Source organism: Pinus tabuliformis, chromosome 2_1, assembly GCF_031772625.1.
Source record: "Pinus tabuliformis cultivar Carrire ecotype Pingquan chromosome 2_1, CPIR1, whole genome shotgun sequence".
Classification (NCBI taxonomy): domain Eukaryota; kingdom Viridiplantae; phylum Streptophyta; class Pinopsida; order Pinales; family Pinaceae; genus Pinus; species Pinus tabuliformis.
In genome coordinates this window covers 368,951,766-368,966,171 of record NC_142299.1, presented here as the reverse complement: position 1 = coordinate 368,966,171, position 14,406 = coordinate 368,951,766, and the positions used below count along the sequence as shown (strand labels likewise).

The 14,406-nt window shown below is 33.1% G+C and overlaps 1 long non-coding RNA gene across 10 annotated transcripts; it reads left to right on the top strand.

Annotated features, from left to right (window-relative positions):
* The first annotated feature begins 484 nt into the window (after positions 1-484).
* On the top strand, positions 485-12,537 carry LOC149200405 (uncharacterized). Of its 10 annotated transcripts, XR_016253835.1 has the most exons (8): positions 491-934; positions 988-1,331; positions 1,558-1,650; positions 2,042-2,115; positions 2,356-2,444; positions 12,134-12,210; positions 12,314-12,362; positions 12,509-12,537. It is a non-coding gene; the product is annotated as an uncharacterized LOC149200405 (long non-coding RNA). The 10 variants fall into 10 exon arrangements; XR_016253841.1 differs by having other exon boundaries at positions 485-1,331; positions 1,553-1,650; XR_016253840.1 differs by having other exon boundaries at positions 486-1,331; positions 1,553-1,650; positions 2,037-2,115.
* Positions 12,538-14,406: the final 1,869 nt, after the last annotated feature.

The following is a 14,406-nucleotide window of genomic DNA, read 5'->3' as shown; positions in this document are numbered from 1 at the left end:
AATATAATATTTTAACTATTTTTTCTTTTAAAATTGATATCACATTTTTAATACAATTATAAAAAATATATATTTTAATTAGTGATTCTTTAATACAATTATAAAAAATATATATTTTAATTAGTGATTCATCGTTACGTGATTCTTTAATCAATTATAAAAAATATATATTTTAATTAGTGATTCATCGTTACGGTTTCTCGTAATAAAACTGTGTTATAAACGTAACGGGTCATTTTTTTAATTTTAAAGACCGAACTTGAAACAGGTGGCATTTTAAATTTTTTTTTAAAGAGGTGACGTCATTTTTAAAGACCCAACTTGAAATTATGTTTAACTATGTCTTTCAAATCCACGTCACTTTCAAATCAAAATAAAACTGTCTTTCCAAATCCACGTCACTTGCTCGCATACAATTCGATGCAGGAAGCAACTCGTAACTTACTTGATCATATTCCACGTCATTTACTCGACCATATTAGCTTGTATGCCGATTTCAAAATTTAATACTCTACGGCTACATTGGGCTCCGTGCGCAGCGGTTAATAATCTCTACGGCTACATTGGGCTCTGTGCGCAGCTGGCGGATTTGAAAGGGAAAAACAAGAATGCATTTCAAATCCGATATATCATTATTACATTTAGACGGCAAAAGAAAGGGAAATCGCACTAGCAAGCTTGGCCGACAGATACAGGAAGAAGAGTGGCCAGTATCGGCTTTCATGGCTGGGAGTTGGTGGGCAAGCTACGTTTCATGGCTGGGAGATGGTGTAGAGTATCTGCGTTTCGATTGGCTGCTAAGTGGAGAAGGAGATTGGAGAAGGGCTGAGGAAATTAGGTCGTAGATAGAGTAGAACATATTTTGGGTTTGTTGGAGAAGGGTTGAAGAAATTAGCTAGCAGAGTGGAACAGATTTTGGGTTTGTTGGAGAAAGGTTGAAGAAATTAGCTAGCAGAGTGGAACAGATTTTGGGTTTGTTGGAGAAAGGTTGAAGAAATTAGGTAGTAGAGTAGAATTTTGTGTTTTAGAATTTGGATTTTAATACTGTGTTTTCTTTTCTTTTTGAGCATGGCCATGCTTATTTGTTTATACTTTGAATTTTGCCTATGCATTTTAGTTTTTTATTTATTTATTTTGTTTTTGTTTTGAAAATCTTTTGTTCCTCTAGATTGGGTAGTTTGCTGTTTATTTGGTTGTTTGCTGCTTATTTGGTTCTGCGTTCTGGCTTGAGAGGTGAATTGGTTGGTTGGGGATTAAGAGGGTTGATTGGGAGAGTGAGGCTGCCAAGAATATAAGACGGGATGACTGATTTAATGGTGAAAATTGAGAAGGTATATATTATTTTATTTGTTATATAAAAGTTTTGATGGTAATAGGTTATTATCTGAATTTTTAAATCACTATGTATTGAATTTTTAAATCACTATCTATTGTATGTCATTGTCTACTGAATATATATGGGTATTTTGCAGAACATTTTATCCTGTTTGTTTGTTTTTTTTTTTAAATAATTTTTGTTTGGGTGGGTTAATTGTCCTGTTCCCTTTTCAAGTGCAGAGGAAGGAAGAACTATACTACCAGGAAGGAAGAATTATACCACCAGTTAATAGTGGTGGAAAACACAGATGCTGTGTATTTTCTAGATTGCAGGTGAGCATTAACTTTTGGTTTCTCTCTTATCTAATTAATTTTTAATTAAATTTTAATGAGGAAAGTTAGGTGTACTTAATACGATTAGGGTTTACTTGCATATGCACCATGCATGCAAGGGTTGAGAAAATTTTCATAATCTTTCATGGGTTATTCAATGTCTCTGAATTTTATTTTTTGTACTGGTTATAGTAGGGTTTCATTATTGAGTATTATTTGTCAAAGTTCAATATATTGATGCTGAGTAGTGCAGCATAAAACCCTCTGATGCTTAAATCTAAAGAAGAATTTGGGGTTTCTAGAATTCTTCTTTTAGAAACTGTTTGTAGAACATTTTATCTTGTTGCTTTTTTTTTTGGATTAACTTGTCCTGTTTCCTCTTCAAGTGCAGAGGAAGGTAGAATTATATGATCAAGAAGGAAGAATTATACCACCACCACATGCTGTGTATTTTTTAGATTGCAGGTAGGCATTAACTTTTGTTCTCTCATATCTAATTGATTTTTAATGAGGGTAGGGTAGGCTTACTTAGCAAGCTTAGGGTTTAGATACAAACACACTGTGCATGTAAGGGTTCTTCCTTCAGGTAATAGTTCATTATCTGAATTTTTAAATCACAATGTAGCTCATGGATAGATTACTTTGTAGAACATTTTATCCTGTTTTTTTTTGGGTTAACTTGTGGAGTTTCCTCTTACTGTGCAGAGTATGGAAAAACTATACCATGAAGGGAGAATTAGAGCACGAGTTAATAGTGGTGGAAAACACACATGCTGTGTATTTTTAGATTGAAGGTGAGCATTAACTTTTGGTTTCTGTTAATATCTAAACAATTTTTAATGAGGGAAAGATGTAATTATTCAGTTTACTGTTTAGATACATACTGGTGTGGAAAAATTTCGTAGTCTTCGATTTTTTTTTGGGTTATTCAATGTCTTTAGATTTTATTTTCTGTAATGGTTATCATAGGGTTTTATTCTTGAGTATTGTTTATCAAATTTCAATATAAAACCCTCTGGTGCTTAAATCTGAAGAAGAATTTGGGATTTCTAGAATTTTTCTTTTAGGAATTGTTAACATATGTTTAATATGTGAGTAAAATTTAATTTCAATTTTATTATAATTATTTTCCTCCCTGCATGTTGCAAATAAATTTTGGTCAGTGAATGTTTTTTTATCCACAGATTTTATGTTTTGTACTAGTTGTCATAGGGTTTTATTCTTGAGTATTGTTTGTCAAAGTTCAATATATTGATGTTGAGTAGTGCTATCAGAAGGCCCTCTGATGCATAAATTTGAAGAAGAATTTGGGGTTTCTAGAAATTTTCTTTTAGGAACTGTTTGCAATGTTTAATATGTGGGTAAAATTTTATTTCAATTTTATTATAATTTTCCTCACTGCATGTTGCAAACAGATTTTGGTTATTGGATGTTTTTTATTTAAGCTAGTGACCCACAGTCCAAGCCATGTTTGGCTTATAAACTAACATGGTTTGGGGTGAGATCATTAACCATTCAGTGACCTATAACAGTCAATTCGTGCTAGGATAAACCTTCTAATGCTGAAACCTAAAGAAAATTTTGGGTTTCCAGAATTTTCTTTTTAGTTACTATTTGTAGAAGTTCAATACTTGAGTTAAATTTTATTCCGGTTCTATTATAATTCTTTTATCTCCGACATTTTGCATATAGAATTTGGTCATTGGAGGTTCCCTATTTAGCTGAGGAACCCACAATCCATGCCATCTTGAACTTATAAAGTAACACACATTTGGGGCGAGATTATTAACCAATCAATGACCCACAACAATCATATTCATCAATCTCCATTTGTTATTTTTCTTAACCAGCTTGAACAAAGTGGCTTTAGGGATCATGGATAGACTTACTAGTCCGGGAGAAAAAGTGCTGGTATGCCATCTAAGATGGATGGAATGAGACCTGCCAGGTCACACTTGCATTAGATGGAAACACACCCACCTATGCAAAAGCACATTGAAGCAAGACTTGTAGGAAGACATTTGGATTCAGCGAGACCCCATTATGTAAGCAAACACTTTGAATCAAGACCTATTTAGAAAATTATGGTTTCTCAAATGTGTCCTTACCTATCTAAGTGTAAGCAAGTAGCATGGGATGAACTAACAATAGGTGTGCTAGGGGGTGACCTAACCTAGATAAGGAAAGAAGGTTCAAATACTTGGCAGGGGTTAGCACCTCTGTTTAGTCTTACTCGAAGCAAATCCTAAGTATGCGATTTTTTCTAATGAGGAGTTCAGGGTAAGCTCATTCCTTTTATTTTACAGAACATTAACTCGAAGCAGATTCAGCTATCTTTGTCCAAAATCAATACCTAAGTTATGGTTTGGAAAAAGAAATATAGTTCCTACATTTTCCTTCATATTAAGTATGCTGTGAACATTTTTGTAGCCAAGGCCCATAAAAATGCCTTTTATATTTTTCAATTTAAGAGAGTACTACCCTAGTCTTTAAGCATTGCATTCCTTTGCATATTGATCTTATATGGACGGAACCCAATTCCTTGTGTTTCTAGTGTGTTTATTTATGTCAGTGACTGCTAAAATTGGAGAGTAAGAATGGAGTATCTTTTATCGATTGATAATCTTCCTTTAGGGACAGAAACAGTCGAGCCAAAGCAATTACTTATCTCCCAAACATAAGAAAATATTTGTAAAATTAAACAACTCCCAAACAACAATCCATTTCTCTCCATTCAACAATATTATAAGATTTACCAGTTCATTTTTAATTATCCAATTCCATTCATATATCTTATACCCATAACAAATTCCATCAATCTATTTTTGCTTAGAGCAATGTGAGGGTTTACCCATAAGGAAGTGCCTGGTTATCCATTAATGAGTTTGCTGAGAATGGGTAACTTAAGGACTTAACACTCCTAAAAGGTAAAAGGTTAGTGCATGAAAGAGTTTACCAAAAAGAATCCCCCTACATAGTCTTTTTACCTCCTCCTATAATATCCAACCATGGTAGATACCTCTCAGTCCATCTCTTGCTAAAGTGGAGAGAATGTAAAAAGGTTTGCACTCTTTGAACATTTTAATTCCACTATTTAAAATTTTGTGACCATAAAGTAACATAGGAGTCTTTAACATATAACATATGTATATAGGTAAGACAAAGAGTCCCTTCAATCTGTTCACAGTTATAATATAGGAGCCTAATGTATATAGGGTGCATTCAGTTAGATACCGTTAGTCTTTTAACTTTTTTTAATTGTTTTAAAATGTATCCTTAAACTTGCTTCAGGAATGAGCCAGTAAGGGACCTTAAAGGTGTCAGAAATCAATGGGTAAGGTAGAAATTTAATTCATCTAAAATGTATCTTTAAGGCTACTTCATGAATGAACCAGTAAGGGATCTTAAAGGTGTCAAAAGTCGACCAGTAAGGTAGAGCCAGAAATGAGCATGGATTTAGGTGGATGATGCAACCCAGTAATTAGTTGTAACTCACCATTTTGAACCTTTTTTTCCTTTAGCCTATCTTATGAGGTATCGTGAGTTAGTATTATGAGCCATCAAACCAAGCTGTTGGGGTTAGTTTTCTACTTTTTGTCCCTTCTGTTGGAGTTCTCCCTTCAACTAAGAGAAATAAGTGTAGAAAGTAGAATGGCAATGAAAATGATCAACCCATGAAGCTATGATCAAGAGGGGTATTCTGGATTGGGGAGGAAAGGGTGCAAGAGCATCAGGCACATTCAGATGAACCTGGCATTCTTGTTAGTTGGATGCCAATGGTGAGAAGATTTTTATTGAGATGATCACCTACCATGCACCCAATAATTAGGAATGGTGGGTTGACACATCGCTGTTAACCCATAACAGACCCAATTCACTGCCTTCTTAAAAATATAGATTTCGGTATTAGATATGTGCAATTCTTATTAAAAAATCAGATTGCCTGAAAATGTTTACCCATCGCCCTAGTCTTGGTTCCTTTTCTAGTTTTGTAGCAAATAAACAGCCCTCTCATCTTTTGCATATTCAGCTAATAATTTTTTTTGCGGCCCAGTTCTACCTTAGATATGGCACATAGCTCAGATAACATAGCTAAGAAATCAGCTGAAGCATTATTTATGCACTTATATTAATTTCAAAGTAAAAACCTTGTAGTTGACTTTCCAACTTCACCAAAATTCCACTAGGAAAATGAATACTCCAAAGTTTCATGCTCCATTTGGATTTTGAGGCGTTGTCGCAATAAATATGGCTTGAATTTTACTATAACATTCATAAGGGTCAACATTTCCTTATCATAGATGCATAACAACGGCTCCTTGTCAGTCAATTTCTACTTTGAAAAGCTATAGGCTGCTGATTTGCATGACCATAGTGTTCATGTCAGCGCTCAAAGCATCATATTTCACTTAAAAAGTCTGAGAAATTTGGAAGTGCAAATACAGGGCTGGGCCTTTTTCATGCGTCAGTAGTCCCCTTTACAGTCCCCATCCATTTAAATTGATTCTTATTGGTAAGATCAGTGAGGTTTGTCATGATGCTTCCAAAGCCCTTGACAGAACTTCCTATATAAATTGCATATTCTATCAAGTTCTCTCAACTGAGCCACATTCTTGGGAGTTGGCCACTCAAGAAACAAAGAGTGAAATTCAAAAAATAAAGAGTGAAACAGAGCCAGCCCTGGATGATTGAGAAAATTGTCAGGCCTCAGCTTCTTTGATCACCATTTGATAGGAAGCAAAACTAAATGATTTTCATTCTAAATATTTTGTGTTCTTTGCCACAATGATGCTGGGATAAATGGAAATACACTGAGAATTAATTTAGAAAAAAATAAGTTAGCAATGAAGCTATATAGTTTCACCTTGTGTACAAGTATTTAGCAGATGCCAGCTTGAGTGTTACAGTTTGCATAGATAAGAAGGGACCCCTTCTGCAGCCTCCATCCATTTGAATCCATCCTTATTGGTAAGATTGGTTAGGTGTGCCATGATGCTTCCAAAACCCTTGACAAGACTCCCTACATAAATCACGTATTCTGTTAATTTCTCTCAACCGAGTCACATTCCTGGGAGTTGGCTAGTCAAGGATTAAGGAGTGAAATTTAAGAAATAAAGAGTGAAACAAAAAATTGTCAGCGCTCAAAGCATCATATTTCACTTAAAAAGTCTGAGAAATTTGGAAGTGCAAATACAGGGCTGGGCCTTTTTCATGCGTCAGTAGCCCCCTCTACAGTCCCCATCCATTTAAATTGATTCTTATTGGTAAGATCAGTGAGGTTTGTCATGATGCTTCCAAAGCCCTTGACAGAACTTCCTATATAAATTGCATATTCTATCAAGTTCTCTCAACTGAGCCACATTCTTGGGAGTTGGCCACTCAAGAAACAAAGAGTGAAATTCAAAAAATAAAGAGTGAAACAGAGCCAGCCCTGGATGATTGAGAAAATTGTCAGGCCTCAGCTTCTTTGATCACCATTTGATAGGAAGCAAAACTAAATGATTTTCATTCTAAATATTTTGTGTTCTTTGCCACAATGATGCTGGGATAAATGGAAATACACTGAGAATTAATTTAGAAAAAAATAAGTTAGCAATGAAGCTATATAGTTTCACCTTGTGTACAAGTATTTAACAGATGCCAGCTTGAGTGTTACAGTTTGCATAGATAAGAAGGGACCCCTTCTGCAGCCTCCATCCATTTGAATCCATCCTTATTGGTAAGATTGGTTAGGTGTGCCATGATGCTTCCAAAACCCTTGACAAGACTCCCTACATAAATCACATATTCTGTTAATTTCTCTCAACCGAGTCACATTCCTGGGAGTTGGCTAGTCAAGGATTAAGGAGTGAAATTTAAGAAATAAAGAGTGAAACAAAAAATTGTTAGGCTTCAGGTTCATTGGTCACAATTTTATAGGAAGCAAAACTAACTGTTTTTCATTTTAAGTATCTTGTGTCCTTCGCCACAATAATGTTGTGTTAAGTGGAAATATACTGAGAAAATCAATTGTAGACAAACTTAAGTTACTAATGAAGTCATTCAGTTTTGTTTTCTGTTACACGTATTTGATAGATGCCTGAATGAGTGTTATAGTTTGCATAGATAAGAAGGGAGACCTTCTGCAGCCTCCATCTATTTGAATCGATCCTTATTGGTAAGATTGGTTAGGTGTGCCCATGATGCTTCCAAAACCCTTGACAGACTCCCTATATAAATTGCATATTCTGTTAAGTTCTCTCAACCTAGTCACATTCCTGGGAGTTGGCTAGTCAAGGATTAAGGAGTGAAATTTAAGAAATAAAGAGTGAAACAAAGCCAGCCCTGGATGATTGAAAAACTTGTTAGGCTTCAGATTCATTGGTCACAATTTTATAGGAAGCAAAACCAACAGGTTTTTCATTTTAAGTATCTTGTGTCCTTTGCCACAATAATGTTGTGTTAAGTGGAAACATACTGAGAAAATCAATTGTAGAAAAACCTAAGTTACTAATGAAGTCATTCAGTTTCATTTTCTGTTACAAGTATTTGGTAGATGACTGCTTGAGTGTTATAGTTTGCGTAGACAAGAAGGTAGCCCCTTTGCAGCCTGCATACATTTAAATCTATTCTTATTGGTAAGATCAGTGAGGTGGGCCATGATGCTTCTAAAACCCTTGACAAACTTCCTATATAGATTGCATATTCTATTAAGTTCTCTCAACTGAGTCACATTCTTTGAAATAAAGAGTGAATCAGAGCAAGCCCTGGATAATTGAGAAAATTGTCAGGCTTCAGATTCCTTGATCACAATTTGATAGGAAGCATAACTAGCTATTTTCACAAGTATCGTGTGTCCACTGCCACAATAATGTTGGGATAAATGGAAAGATACTGAGAGAATCAATTGTAGACGAACTTAAGTTACTAATGAAGTCATTCAGTTTCACTTTCTGTTACAAGTATTTGGTAGATGCCTGCTTGAGTGTTGCAGTTTGCATAGATAAGAAGGTAGCCCCTTTGAAGGGTCCACCCATTTAAGTTGATCCTTGTTGGTAAAATCAGTGAGGTGTGCCATGATGCTTCCAAAACCCTCGACAAAATCAGTGACCATTTTGGCATCCACAAAAATGAAATTTTAAAGGCAGGACAATTATTCCAATTAAATGGACATTGGTTAAAACTTAAACCACATTAACACAAGATGTCAAGTAAATTCAGAACTTTGAAGCCAAAACACAATCACTGAGAATGAAGACCTAACTTGCCACTTTCTATTACTTCAATAATTTCGCCTTACATAAACTAGATCTGGAGAAGAAATCTGTAACTGTGAACCTCGATGAACTGTAATTCAAATTTGAGTACTAAAACCTAGATGAAAAAACTGAGAGCTGTGAACTAGACAGAGATAGAATTAAGTAACATAACATCATATGTACTATGTCTTCTATATATATAGCCCCTCTTTCTTCTTGGACACATACTAGCCTTAACAAAATAAACCAGATTTGGAGAAGAAATCTGTAACTGTGAACCTCACTAAACTGTAATTCAAATTTGAGTGCTAAAACCTAGATGAAACTGAGAGCTATGAACTAGACAGAGATAGAATTAAGTAACACACATGATATGTACTAGGGCAGGGGTACTCCACCGACCGGATTGGAGTTCTTATACATGTGAACAGGTTTGTCTCCATCTGGATTAAAGACCCGCGTCAAATCAACAGTCTCATCTCCGTGGGTGTAGCCAAAAAGCTCAATGCTATATAAATTGCATATTCTGTAAAGTTCTCTCAACTGAGTCACATTCTTGGAAGTTGGCCAGTCAAGGAAGGAGTGAAATTCAAGAAATAAGGAGTGAAACAGAGCCCGCTCTGGATGGTTGAGAAAATTGTCAGGCTTCAGGTTCCTTAATCATAATTTGATAGGAAGCAAAGCTAATGGTTTTCTTTTCTAAGTATCTTGCGTCTCTTGCCACAATAATGTTGGGATAAATGGAAATATTTTGGGAGAATCAATTTTAGACGAACTTAAGTTACTAATGAAGTCATTCGTTTTCACCTTTTGTTACAAGTATTTGAAAGATGCTTGCTTGAGTGTTACAGTTTGCATTGATAAAACGGTAGTCCCTTTGCAGCGGCCATCCATTAATTGAGATACTTATTGGTCAGTGAGGTGTGCTATGATGCTTCCAAAACCCTTGACAGTATAAATTGCATATTCTATTAAGTTCTCTCAAGTGAGTCACATTCTTGGGAGTTGGCCAGTCAAGTAAGGAGTAAAATTCAGGAAATAAGGAGTGAAACCGAACCAGCCCTGGATGACAGAAAATTGTCAGGCTTCAGGGACCTTCATCACAATTTAATAGGAAGCAAAACTAACAGTTTTTCATTCTAAATATCTTGTGTCCTTTGTCACAATGATGTTGGGATAAGTGGAAATCCACACAGAGAATCAATTGTAGATAAACTTGAGTTACTAATGAAGTCATTTAGCTTCACCTTCTGTTAATGCCTGCTTGAGTGTTAGAGTTTGCCGTGTAGAATGGGCCTTTTTTTGGTCATAGTAATTCCTTTGATTATTCAGATCTTCAGTCTGATGCTCTCCAAACTGAGCTATCACACTAAGGGGGATTTTACTAGGCACTATATGGTGCATGTCCAATAATTCTTTTACTGCTCTTTCTCTGTCATCTTTAACTTAAGATACATGTAGGGTGAACATTCTACTGTTCCAGGGACCCAAAAATATATTTCTACTGTTCTTCATGGTAAATAGCACATCTCCTCTGATGCATATTCACTTTATTCATCCTGTATAGTTCAACAATGAGTATATCTTTGAATGTGGTTGGTAATACCAATTGCACATCTTCTGATGCATATTCATCGTATTCATCCTTTATAAATGAACAATGAGTATATATTTGAATGTGTTTGCTTTTCATATAAGCAAATTCATCAACTCCTTTGGACTTTGATAGCTTGTGGGATGGTCACGGAGGAAAGAAATTGAGACCCATCATCACAGTTGTTGAAACCCGTCATGGCCAGTATCGGTTAGTTTAGAAAAAGTATTGGATCCTGATCAAATAAAAATAGGTCAATTGTTGCACCATATGTAAAGAGTTACTTCACTGAGTGAGTTCTGTGAGTGATGAAACGGAACCAGCCCTGGATGACAGAAAATTGTCAGGCTTCAGGTTCTTTTATCACAATTGGATAGGAAGCAAAACTAACAGTTTTTCATTCTAAATATCTTGTGTCCTTTGCCACAACGATGATGGGATAAATGGAAATACACAGAATCAATTGTAAAGAAACGTTAGTTACTAATGAAGTCATTCCACTTCACCTTCTGTTAAAAGTATTTGACAGATGCCTGCTTGAGTGTTACAGTTTGCCATGTAAAATGAACTCTTTTTTTTGTCATAGTAATTCCTTGGATTCTTCAGATCTTCAGTCTGATGCTCTCCAAACTGAGCTGTCACACTACTGGATAGGCAAATGGGCTTTTTACTAGGCACTATATGATATATGTCCATGTCAAGTAATTTTTTTACTGCCCTTTCTCTGTCATCTATAACTTAAAGATACATGTAAGGCGAACATTCTACTGTTCCAGGGACCCAAAAATATACTTACCTGTTCTTCATGGTAAAAATTGCACGTCTTCTGACGCATATTCACTATATTCATCCTATATAAATCAACAATCAGTATATCTGCATATTCACTCTATTCATCCTGTATAAATCAACAATGAGTATATCTTTGAATGTGGTTGGTAAATTGCACATATCTTCTGATGCATATTCACTATATTCATCCTGTATAAATCAAACGAGTATATATTTGAATGTGGTTGCTTTTCATGTAAGCAAATTCATCATGCATAAAGCAACTCCTCTGGACATTGATAGCTTGTGGGATGGTCATGGAGGAAAGCGATTGAATCTTTATCCAGATACAGAGGTGTGTAAACCGCTTAAATGGCCACATTAACCCCCGAATAGGGTTTTAGGCGGTGGCTTCCTCCATTGATGTCGACGGGATTCGTTTCGGTCTTCATTAAGAACTCTCAGCCAATTGGATTTTCCCGTAGACAGGAATTCTGGTCATGATTTCTTAAGATAGTAATATCATTAGGCAAGGATTTTCATTTGATAGCACTTTCAATACCTCGATACAAAATAAAATGATAATAACATTTACAACATTTACATTTACAGGTCTTTCTTGAAACTTGAAATGCTTTAAGAAGAAGAGATGGGATGGGTTGCTTAGGTTTTCTATTTAGTTTACCTTAGGGTAGCCTAGATATTGTTTCTGTAATTTATGACTATTTACTTCATACCTGAAATTTACAATGAATTAATTTTTATTATATATAATAGTTATTTGACTGGGAATGATAGTTAATTATTGTTTTTTGTTTTTATTATTATTTTTAGTAAATTTGTAATCAAAAATTTGTTTTACCATCTTCTTATGAAACAGGTGTTAAACAATTGGATGGGGTGAGGGCTTTTGACCAAAAGTCATAGAAGATGATGGAATTGTCTTCCCAATTTCATGTGAGATTATTATAATATTTATAATAGATTAATTTTTATTATTTATAATATTTATTTATTTTGAAATAGATGTTGAAAAATATTTAACTAGTTTTTTTTCAAGTTTGTTAAACAGATGCAGACTGTTGTGACAGAAAGCAATATATGAGAAGGTAGATTAAATTTTCTCCCAATTTTGTGAGATTTTTTTTCCTGCAATTTTAGGGGAGTGGAAAACTATTTTTTTATTGTTTTTGTTATTTATTATTTTAAAATAGAAATATTATTAAAACTTTAATTTTCTGATGGTATGAAACAGAGATCAATACAAGAAGAGCGGGCACAGCAGCAAGATGGGAAGTGCTTCACAAAGGCTCAAACTCTGTCAAATAATCACATATTAGGTGTAATTGTAAATTGTATTATGATTTTTGATGTACTCTCACAAACTATACTTTAATATATAATCAGATTTTTTTTTTTGAGAGGGGCTAGACCCTTCTCACAACCTCCAAGATAGCTTTGGCCAAAGCTATCTTGGAGGAGTCTCTTTCTGGAGTTTTGTTTATTTATTTTTTTTTTTCCAATTTTTTTGTTTTATTTATAATTATAACTTTTTTTTTTCTTTGTAATAAAATATGTGTTTGATTTTATAATTTATTCCAGTGATATAATGATGTTTTGTTTATAATTGTTTAATTAATTAATATTTTTAAAATGAAAAAAAAATAGAACTTCATATTTTAAATTTTATTGAGCATATTCACATTTTTTTTCACATTCACATTCACATTGCTTTTGCATGACACTTACATATAATAACCTCAAATGATTTAATAAAAACTGAACTCATAAAATTATATTATTTCTAATTTTGTTTCACGTTTACAATTCTTTCACTTTCACTTGATACCTCTATATAAGAAAACATATAATTTAGTAGAAATGAACTCAAAATTATATTGCACAATTCTTTCACTTGATATCCTTATATGACAACCATAAATGATTTAGTAAAATTGAACTCGTAAAATTACATTCTCACATTCACAATTCTTTCAGAAAAATAAACTACATTTAAAAATGTTGATTCAAGATAAACTGCTATATTTAAAATTTTGTTATCTAATAAAAAATAATATTTAAAATTTATATTAAATAAGAGACTAAATTTTTATATTTATGTTGTGTTGTGTTGTGTGTTGTATTGTGTTATGTGTTGTGTTGTGTTGTATTGTATTGTGTTATGTGTTGTGTTGTGTTTGTGTATATATGATTATACACACATGACATTGCTTAATATGATGTATTTTGTATTTTAAAGTTATGAAGATTTAATAAATATTAGTTTCAAAAGTATTTGTACAGTTGTATTATCTTGTGTTATCTCATATGCATAAATTTGTATTTTTTATAAGCACATATATGGTTTTCAACTTTACATTTTAAAATTGTACATTGAAATTTGTGCGATCTCATATAGTTACAAATAATTAATTCTTCATAAATTTGTATTTTTATAAACACATATAAAGTTTTCAACTCCACATTTTAAAATTGTACATTTAAATTTGTGTGATCTCATATTAAATTTGTACATTTTAAATGTGTATGATTTAGTAAAATTGAACTCATAAAATTACTCTCACATTTTTCACATTCACAATTCTTTCATAAAAATAAACTACATTTAAAAATTCTGATTCAAGATCAACTTCCATATTTAAATTTTGTTATCTAATAAAAAATAATATTTAAAATTTATACAAATAAGAGACTAAATTTTTATATTTATTTATGTTGTGTTGTATTGTATTGTAATGTGATGTGTTGTGTTGTGTTATGTATTGTTTGTCTATATTTGATTATACACACTACATTGTGCTTAATATGATGTATTTTGTATTTTAAAGTTATGAAGATTTAATAAATATTAGTTTCAAAAGTATTTGTACAATTGTATTATCTTGTGTTATCTCATATGCATAAATTTGTATTTTTTATAAGCACATATATGGTTTTCAACTTTACATTTTAAAATTGTACATTGAAATTTGTGTGATCTCATATAGTTACAAATAATTAATTCTTCATAAATTTGTATTTTTATATCCACATATATAGTTTTCAACTTTACATTTTAAAATGTACATTTAAATTTGTTTAAAAATTCTGATTCAAGATCAACTTCCATATTAAAATTTTGTTGTCTAATAA